Here is a 10,201-nt window from a genome sequence, read left to right as displayed (position 1 = left end):
ACGTCTGCATAGACTTTAGAGCCAGACAACACTGGGTCGGAATCCTTGATCCTCCTCTACTCTCTGGGATCCCGGGCAGATTTTCCCCTCTGAGCTCGTCTCTCCTCTCCATGTAGAAAATGGAGATGCTGGAGACAGCCAGGTAAACTGAGGCCTCACGTGTAGGACCCTGCTTTCTAGCGGGGGAGGCTCTCCCAACGGGTGTAATCCCCTGTAATCCGCACAGGGACCTGGTCATGGAGCTCTAAGGAGCAGTGGTTCTTACAGATGAGGGCTCTCAGGTTCAGAGAGGTTATGAAACTCACTCAAGGTTGCACAGCAAGTAAAAGGCCCAGCACCATCAGGAGGGGTGTTTGCTGAGAAGCCCGCCCCATCTCAGACCCCAAAGCTAGGAGCCCGAGAGGAAGTTTTCTGTGCCAACTCTTCCTGCAAGCCCAGAATTCCCCAGCCTCTCTGCACCACCCCCCAAAACAGTTTCTCCAGCCCATTGGGCTCCATCCCCAGGCCTGTATTTTGAAACTTGGCATTGGCATTGGCATTGGGGGGAGGGCAGTCGGAGTGAACTCGGCCCCTCCGAGGGAGCTGCTGTCACTTTCCCCCGGGGGTGGGGGTGGGGGGAAGAGCACTTGGCGAGCAGGAGGGGCCGGCTGGCCCCTTTGTTGCACGCTGACAGGACAGTGCAGCCACCACACACTTCAGCTGCCAACCCGCTGCGGTCACTCAATCCATCACCAAGGGCGGGGGCTCCTGGCCGGCTGCTCGCCTGCAGTGTTGTTCTAGTCTGCCTGGAGCTGTGAGATAAACGGGGCATGAACTGGCCCCCTGGCAGGGGGTCAGCCCCTTCTGCCCTCATTAAAGTGCCAATCAAGAAGAGGAATGGAGGCCAGGGGAGTGAGCTCAGCCTCCCGGTGGCCAGTGGCCGAGGGGGCAGGATCCAGACTCCCCCGACCAGTGAAGAGAGTACAGAGCGTTCCTCCCCCCTGCAAAGCTCCCCGGTTGCAACATCGCCCTTGGTTTTCGGTTTTCCTGCAATGAGAGCAGTGGGAGTTGGGGGGGGGGGGAGGAGTGGGCAATGGGGGTGGGGCTGGAAATTCAAGGCCACAAATGCTGCTCACGTGGGCCGGCTTGGGTCCCTGTCCAGTTACCTGCTGCCATGTAGCAAACCTCCAAAACTTAGTGGCATAAAACAACCATCTTTTTTTTTTTTTTTTTTTTGATCTCTCTTAAATCTGAGGGTTGACTAGACTCCACGAGGTGAATTTTCTGGTCCATGGGATGTCATCTGGGGCTCCTCCGGGCTCCAAGAGCTTCCACGTCGCTCATGCATGTACTGGCTGCCTTTGGGGGGGGGGACACCTGGAAAGCTGGGCTCCCCTGGCTCGCTGGGTGATTGGGCCTCTCTCTCCAACTCCATGGCGTCTTGGGGTCTCTTCCCCAGGGTAGCCGGACTATTTAACACACCTTAGGGCTCCCAAAAGGACAAGAATGGGGGGCGCCTGGGTGGCACAGCGGTTAAGCGTCTGCCTTTGGCTCAGGGCGTGATCCCGGCGTTATGGGATACAGCCCCACATCAGGCTCCTCCGCTATGAGCCTGCTTCTTCCTCTCCCACTCCCCCTGCTTGTGTTTCCTCTCTCGCTGGCTGTCTCTGTCTCTGTCGAATAAATAAATAAAATCTTTAAAAAAAAAAAAAGGACAAGAATGGAAGGTGTTAGGATTTCTTAAGGCATTGGCTTGGAAGAGGCACAGAATAACTCCTGCTCTATCCTAAACTGAGTCGTGGCTCAGCCCAGAGTCAGTGTGGGCGGGGCTTTCCCAGGGCAATGGACGCTGTGAGGCCTGGTCCTTTAAGGCCACCTCTGGAGCCTGGCTACCATGCACGGTGTGATCCCAGGGGGGTGTTTGGCTCAGGACAGGGGTGGGACAAGTTCTCTTTTGTACTGGGTTCTCTGGAGGCCTGGAGGCCAAGTGGACCAGAAGCTTCTTGGTGGGGGGAGGCTGTAATTCTCTCTAAATATATATATTCCATAGTTCATCTATTCTCTAGAAGAATTTCCTAAAGCCTATAACAGGGCATCTGAAAAAAAATTATTAATGGCATGATTATGTATTCATTTCAAAAACTGAACAACGACTGGTACCATTGCTTGAGAACTTACAACACACCAAGCATTGTCCTAGCAGAGGTATTTTATTTAATTTCCCAACAACCATATGGAAATGATACTCTTCCGGTGCGCGTTTGATAGAAGTGTCAGTGAAGTGGGTGAAAGTGTAACAGATCGACTCCCAACTGTTCATTAATTCAAGCACAGAAGTTTGTTTCTCACCCTCTTAACCAAGATGAGAAGGCCTGGCTGGCAGGCAGCTCCTCTCCGTTTACTGTTTCACAGATCCGGGCTCCACCCGTCTTGTGGCTCTGCTGTCCTCTCTGGTCTGCCCGAGTGAACACATAGTATGTGCCTGTATGGGGAGGGGATGGCACAGGATGGACACTCCCCATTTGCCTTAGTCCTCTCTCCCTGTCTCCATCCTACTCTCTTCCCTGGGAGGCCATCTCCATGGCCTGTTTCAATAGAGTCCCAACCATGTGGCTTCCGGTTAGTTTCAGCCAGTGGGAGACAAGTGGCAGGCGATCAGAGATTCCCCCGGTTCCCTCTCTGCTGGACTGTAGCATGGTAGGAGCTGACTTTTTCTACCAAAGGCCATGACTTACATCAAGTGGCCCTTTCCAGAATCTATAACTCCATCTATTCCTAGCGGTGGTTACAAGGATGCTTCACTATCTCTTATTGGTACCCTTAACCCACCCATAACTAATACAAAGGCCCTTTGAGAACCTCTGCAATCATACCCTCTAAGTGCACCATTGCTGTCCTGCTGTGCCCCTGGCTGACACAGGGGACAAGGACTGGAAGCAAGGAAGCTGTTCAGGAGGTTATCACAATAATCCAGGGGGGTGAGATTTCCAGTGTGGATTGGAGGTGGGTTAAAGGTTTTAAGAATGGCTCCAAAATGGTTGGTCCACACAATGGGAAGAATAGAATGATCTATGAAGATGGGTAAAACCAAGGGAAGAGGCAGGCTTGTGAAGAAAAAAACCATGAGTTCTGTTGTGGACATGTTAAGGTTGGGACGCCTTCTAGACTTCCAAGTGGAGATGTTGAAAAGGCAGTTAGGGCTCCAATTGGATTTCAGGGCAAAGACCCAGGTTGGAGGTATAAATCTAAGAATTGTGAGTATGTAGATGATATTTAAAGCTTTGGGACACATTAGATAATCAAGGATAGTGTAGATGGAGAAAGGAAGAGGTCTGATAGTGAGTCCTGAGCCTTTCCGACATTGGGAGGCTAAGAAAGCAAGAAGGAAGCAGCAAAGAAAACTTGAGAGGAGCTGTCAGTGAAGTAGGAGGAAAACGAAGAAACAATTGGTTTCTGGGAAGCCAAGTGGAGAAAAAAAGTGCTTTAAGAATAAGAAAGTGACCAACACTGAAGAACGCTGCTGATTGTTCGGGCTAGACAAGACTTTATAATGCAGATGAGAGTTGACAAAGTGGAGGTCAATGGTAACCTTGAAAAAGGATGGGGTCTCTCTCTCTCTCTCTTTTTTTTTTGTTAAGATTTTATTTTTAAGTAACCTCTACACCCAACATGGGGCTCAAACTTACGATCCAGAGAGCAAGAGTTGCGTGCTCATCCAACTTAGCCAGCCAAGCGCCTCCAAGGATAGGGTCTTAAGGATAAAAGCTTAATTGGAAAGGGCTCAGAGAAGAACAGGAGAAATTTCAGGTTCTATCCAGAGCAGAATAGCTGTATTGGACTTATTTGCCTGTCATAAATAACTATAGATCAGGCATTGAACCACAGTTGATGAAAAGTTACGATCCTTAAGAGAAGGAGAGCCCACAAGGCTAAGCTCCACACTCACCTTGACTTTCTGCCTGGGAATAATTTTCAAACTGTGCCACAGGGAAGTAGATTCCAAGCAGAGAGCTAGTCTCACTGGGTGGCGAAAAGAGAGCTCAGAGTTTAGGGTTGCTAAGACAGCTAAAATTTTGGGGGCAGATTACCAAAGAAGAGAGAACCATAGAGAAGAAGCAGCCGAGATGGAACCCCCCGAATTTTCAGAGATTCCCTTTGGGTCTGTAGTTGAATTCTAAGATATGCATGTATAAGACAAGACTCCACCATGCCTAGGAGAAAACCTACTTGGAGGCTGAAAGCTGAACAGAGATTTCAGAGGTCTTAGTGCTAAAGCGATATGGGGGTTCTGGGCCATCCAGAGAGGTGAAAGCTTAGTGAATACCCTGAGAATTCCACTGAAAACCCAGGAAGTTTACTGTTTAGAAGGGAAACACCCTACAAGTAAGGGCTTCACCCTAGGACTATGGGCAAAATGGAAATAAACTCACATTAACAAAGTCTAAAATCAGTTCTCAACAAGATCAAGGTAATCCTCCTGTGATTGAACTGCCTACCAGAAAAAATAAAACACCACTCTTCAGAGGATGATATCATAGTTTAGAGTCTCCACAATATAACATTCAAAATGTCTAACATATAATTAAAAAATTACTAGACATGTAAAGAAGTAGGAAATGTGACCCGTAGTCAAGAGAATAGTCAACAGCCCCAAACTCAATGTAATCCTGATGCTGGAATTGACAAAGACTAAAATATATAAATGTATTGAAGGATTTAATGGAAAAAGTGATCCAAACATTTGCACAAATGGGGAAATTCAGCACAGAAATGAAATATTTTATTTTTTAAAAGGTTTATTTATTTACTATAGAAAGAGAGCGCACATGGCAGACAGGGGGGTGCTGGTGGCAGAGAGAGTCTAAAGCAGACTCCACCCTGAGTGCGGAGCCTGATGCAGGGCTCGATCTCACGACCCTGAGATCATGACCTGAGCCAAACCCAAGAGTCAGACACTCAACCGACTGTGCCACCCAGGCACCCCTGAAATATTTTAAATGAAAATCCTTGAACTCGGGGCACCTGGGTCGCTCAGTCATTAAACATCTGCCTTCAGCTCAGGGCGTGATCCCAGCGTTCTGGGGTCGAGCCCCGCATCAGGCTCCTCCGCTATGAGCCTACTTCTTCCTCTCCCACCCCACCCCCCCGCTTGTGTTCCCTCTCTCACTGGCTGTCTCTCTCTGACAAATAAATAAATAAAATCTTAAAAAAAAAAAAAAAAGAAAGAAAATCCTTGAACTGAAAAATGTAGTAGATGAAATGAATAATTCTTTGGAAGCACTTAATAGCATACTGGACATAGCAGAAGAATGAGTTTGTGAACCAAAGATAGGTCAATAGAAATCATTCAAACTGAAGCACACAGAAGAAAAAGGAATAATAAAATAAGATAGAACAGAGCATCCAAGGACTGTGTGACAATATTGAATAGGCTGATGTACTTGTATTTGTAGTTCCAAAATGAAAAGAGAAAGAAAATGGGACAGAAAATTGTAAAAGATAATGGCCAAACATTTTCCAAAGTGAATGACAGATATCAATCCACAGAGTCAAGATACTCAGTATGTCCCAAGGAGAGTACATTTAAAAATACCATACCTAGATCATCATAGTCAAACTATTAAATCCAAAGATAAAAAAAAATTTTTTTAGGAATCAGCTAAAGTAAAAAAGGACACATCACATTCAAGAGAACAACAATAAGAAAAATGGCTGACTTCTCATCAGAAACATGGGAAGCTGAAAAATAATAGAATGACATCTTTAAGATGCTAAAAGAAAACTACCAGCCTAAAATTCTTTATCCAACGAAAATAATCTTCAAATCTCAAGATAAAGACATTTTCAGGAAGACAAAAACTGAGATAATTTGTTTCAGCAGAATTTCACTACAACAAATACTGAGGACTCTTTCAGCTAAAGAGGAATGATCCCAGATGGAATCATAGATCTGCAAGAAGAAATAAAGAGCATCAGATATAGTAAATATGGTGGGTGTTTACAAAAATTTATTTAAAAGACTGTTGACTAGTTAAAACAAAAATAATAACAACATATGATGATATTTGTAACAAACAAACGTACAAATAAAATATGCAACAATAGCACATAGGAGGAAAGGTGTAAATGGAATTATGCTGTTCAAAGTTTTTCATAATATGAGGAGTGGTATGAGTATTTCAAGGTAGACTGTGGGAAGTTAAGGATGAGTATTTTCATCTAAAGTAACACTAAAAAGGGAGGGGGAGGTAATAAAAATAATGATGTGTAAATGTGGGTTCATCAATTATAACAAATGTACCACTCTGGTGAGGGATGTTGATAGTGAGGGAGTTTGTACCATGCTGGGGGCAGGAGGTGTATAGGAACTCTGTACTTTTCACTCAGTTTTGCTGTGAACCTAAAACTACTCTAAAAAAAGAGTCATTTTTTAAAAAAAGTTGAGAGAAGATAAAACGTAATTCTAAAGTATATTCAATCCAAATTAAGAAAGGAAAGGAAAAGCAAAGGAACAGAGAGAAGATGGAACAAATAGAAGACACATAGAAAAGTAGTAGACTGAACCCAAACACACCAGTAATTACATTAAACGTAAATGGAAAAAATACTCGAAGTGACAAACAGAGGGCGTCTGATTGGATACAAGAACAAAAACCAACTATATGCTGTTCATTAAATATATGGACACCAAAAGGAAGAAACAAAAAGGTTGGGGAAAAAAGTATACAACGAAAACACTAATCAAAAGAAAGCTGGGCTATGTTAATATCAGACAAAGAAGAATTTTGGACAAAGACTATTTCCCGAGATAAAGAGGGACATTGTATAATGGGAAAGAGTCAATTTAGCAAGAAGACATAATAATCCTAATTGTGCCCCATTCATAGTCTTAATAATATAGCTTCAGTTCATGAAACAAATACTGACAGAATTAAAAGAAATCAACAAATCCACAATAGTAACTGGAGATTTTACCCCTCCTCTCTGAGATATTGACAGAAAGCAGACATCATGATTCGATACAGATATAGATGATTTGGAAAAGAGAGTGTAAGGAGATGGAGACACTGAGGAATTTTACTTTGAAGAGAGCAGAGACTTGAGGAGTGGCTGGATTGGGGTACGGGATCAAGGGTGAATCCAAGTGAGAGAAATAACAGCATGTGTGCATTCTGGTGAGGACGGTCCAGGAGGGGTGGGGACTTGTGATGCAGGACAATGAGTGGACCGCTGCAGGTGCAGAATCCTTGAGTAGGCAGGAAGGGACATGGACACAAGGAGAAGAATTGGCCTGAGAGGTTTGTTATAATGTGTCAGAGCATGGAGAAGTGGAGCTTTCCCAAAATGGTGTCAGCCACAGCCACTGTTGTCACAGGGCTTGATCCCATGACGCCAAGATCATGACCTGTGCCAAAACCAAGAGACAGACACTCAGCGGACTGAGCCACCCAGGCACCCCAGAAAGGTCTTTATGTGCTGATATGGAATAATAGTCAAGTTATATTACTAAGCAAAGAAAGCCAGGAAGTAGTATGCTAACATTTTTGTAAAAAAAATAAAAATGAAAAGAGCAAGCAAGGAGTGGCTGTGTGGTTCCGTCGGTTGAGCATCTGCCCTCAGCTAGGGTCATGATTCTGGGGCCCTGGGTTCGAGCCCCAAGTAGGGCTCCCTGATCAGCAGAGAGCCTGTTTCTCCCTCTCCCTCTGCTGTTCCCCCTGCTTGGACTCTCTCTCTGGCTCTCTCTCTCTCAAATAAATAAATAAAATCTTAAGGAAAAAAAAAAGAACAAGTATATAGGTATATATGTCATTGCCTGGATAGATAAACAGATAGATGATAGACTGATAGATGACAGATGATAGATAGATGATAGATAGATAGATAGATAGATGATAGATAGATAGATAGATAGATAGATAGATAGATAGATGATAGATAGTCTGTGTGCATCTCCTTGGAAAAATACATAAGGAACCAGGGAGGGGGGCTCGATTCTGGATGCTAAGAGTGGGAGGGAGGAAAAAGATAAGAAAGCATAAATAAAAACAAACACAGATGGCAGAAGACAGTGTATAACAAACAATACTCACATAGTCTACTCTACTTCCTGTTCCCTTTTTAAATACTACATTTTATCTCTAAATAGACATGCTTCAGAAATCCCATCAAGAAAATCTGAAGGACTTTTAAACCCAACAATCTGATCACAGACTAGGCTCAGGTGACAAGACGTGAGTTGTAGGCAGGTCTCCTGGTCACGTTTGCAAAGCACCCACTTGTGCTCAAGATGTCAGAGCCACCCTTTACCCTGGTAGAGTTTACAACCCATGACTCGCCATCCCTGCGTTCAGTCTGTGGACATGCTTTCAGCGTTATGAATTACTGAATCAAAACACTAATATTCACAGACATTCTCTGCCGTCATCTGTGGGGCCTCTCTTGGTAACTAGAGGACTAGAACAACGCTGAGGGTCAAAACGTGGACTGCACGGTGGGAGGATGTCTCCTTCCCCAGTACCTCAGCTCTTAGACCATCATCAGTGTCGTCTTCGGAAACGACCCGAGTGAAGTGTGCCACCGCTAACCGCTGTGCTGAGGCACGTGGGGACAGGCGGGCGTCGGGGTGCCGTGGGGTCAGACCCGGCCACCGAGGCCTGGTTCTTCCCCTGTCCCGTTGCACGTGCACACCTCCTGCCTCTCTGCTGGGACTTTGAACAGCCTGGACAGCTGGCCAGAGGCCTTGGTTTTATTTGCACAGTTGCCCAAACTGATATCGGTGTCTGGCAAACAAAGCCAGGCTCCGGGAGCCCAGACGGGAGCAAAACAGATGGCCTTCTTGCCTCTTCGAATCCCCAGGGGTCTTCAGGGGAGATGCTCCCCAAATTTCATGGCCAATTAGATCGGAACTAACCTTCCCTAAGGCCGATAGGAACTGTCAACTCAGCACCTTCCTTCCCTCTATTCTCTCTGCTTCCACAGCGACACCAGAGCCGGTGGGCCTTGCGTTCTCTCTGTGGCCTTCTTGACTGGTCCTCGTCCTCCTGTCATCCAAATGTGTTCCCACAAAACTCCAAAACTAAACAGATTCATGAGCCCACAGAGCAAGGCTGAATAGCCGATAGCAATCTACCCTTCATCCAAAAAAACTCCCCGAGCACCCAGGACTTCACGCAGAGGCATGACTCTTCACGGTGGCCTTTTCTGGCCACTCTCGGGGATCCAGGAGGATGACGGGGGTGGAGGAGACGTCGCATGGGACTCTGTCCTCCACTGTCCAGCTGGTTGGGCTCTGTCCAGCCCAGGGAAGGGCTCCTGCCCCTTGATACCACCTTCAGCCGCCCCTCCACGGTCCAGCCCACACGCCGTCTGGAGGGCTTGGGGGTGCCCGGAGCTATTGTGAAAGGTTATGTCCACATGCAGAGCCAGGTGGGGTCGCAGTCGTGGGACCCAGCTGGTTTCTCTCGGTCTAGACAGGGAGCGGATGATGGGCTGGCCAAGGAGGCTGAGGGCCGCTCCCCAGCTGGGCTCGGGTGCCCATTCCGTGAACAGGGTTCTCCCCCCCCCCCCAACAGGGTTCTTCGCATCAAGTTCCCGGCCTTCGTTCCCTGAGGGCTCAGGAGCCAGTCACTTCCAAAAGCATTGTCTTTCGGCACTGGAGGAGCTAATGCTAAGCGGAATAAGTCAAGCAGAGAAAGACAATTATCATATGGTTTCGCTCATTTATGGAACATAAGAAGTAGGAAGATCGGTAGGAGAAGAAAGTGAAGAAGAAAGGGGGGGGTAAACAGAAGGGGGAACGAACCATGAGAGACTGTGGACTCTGGGAAACAAACTGAGGGCTTCAGAGGGGAGGGGGTGGGGGAATGGGATAGGCTGGTGATGGGTAGTGAGGAGGGCACGTATTGCATGGTGCACTGGGTGTTATACGCAAGTAATGAATCATGGAACTTAAAAAAATAAAATAAATAAAATTAAAAAAAAAAACCCAAAAGCATTGTCTTTGTGCTTCTGCGTGACAGCGAACCAAACCATCCTATCATCTACTTCTGTCCAGCGTGGCAGCCACCAGCGACCTGTGACTCTCGAAACCTGCCTAGTCTGAGTGGAGACGCTCGGCAAGGGTAAAACACACCCCCGATTCGGAAGCTACAGTACAGATATCTCATTCATTCTTGTTTATACTAACTACACACTGAATGATAATATTTTGGACAGATGAGTT

General features: G+C 46.3%; 1 long non-coding RNA gene across 1 annotated transcript in view; it reads left to right on the top strand.

Moving 5' to 3' along the window:
• Positions 1 to 9,723, top strand: part of LOC103666641 — a 22,721-nt gene extending 12,998 nt beyond the window's left edge. The window contains exon 3 of the long non-coding RNA XR_569572.2: positions 9,552 to 9,723. This is a non-coding gene — a long non-coding RNA (uncharacterized LOC103666641). The remainder of the gene's footprint in view (positions 1 to 9,551) is intronic.
• Positions 9,724 to 10,201: the final 478 nt, after the last annotated feature.

Source organism: Ursus maritimus, unplaced genomic scaffold, assembly GCF_017311325.1.
Source record: "Ursus maritimus isolate PB19 unplaced genomic scaffold, ASM1731132v1 scaffold_32, whole genome shotgun sequence".
Taxonomy (NCBI): domain Eukaryota; kingdom Metazoa; phylum Chordata; class Mammalia; order Carnivora; family Ursidae; genus Ursus; species Ursus maritimus.
This window is presented reverse-complemented; position numbering and strand designations above follow the sequence as displayed.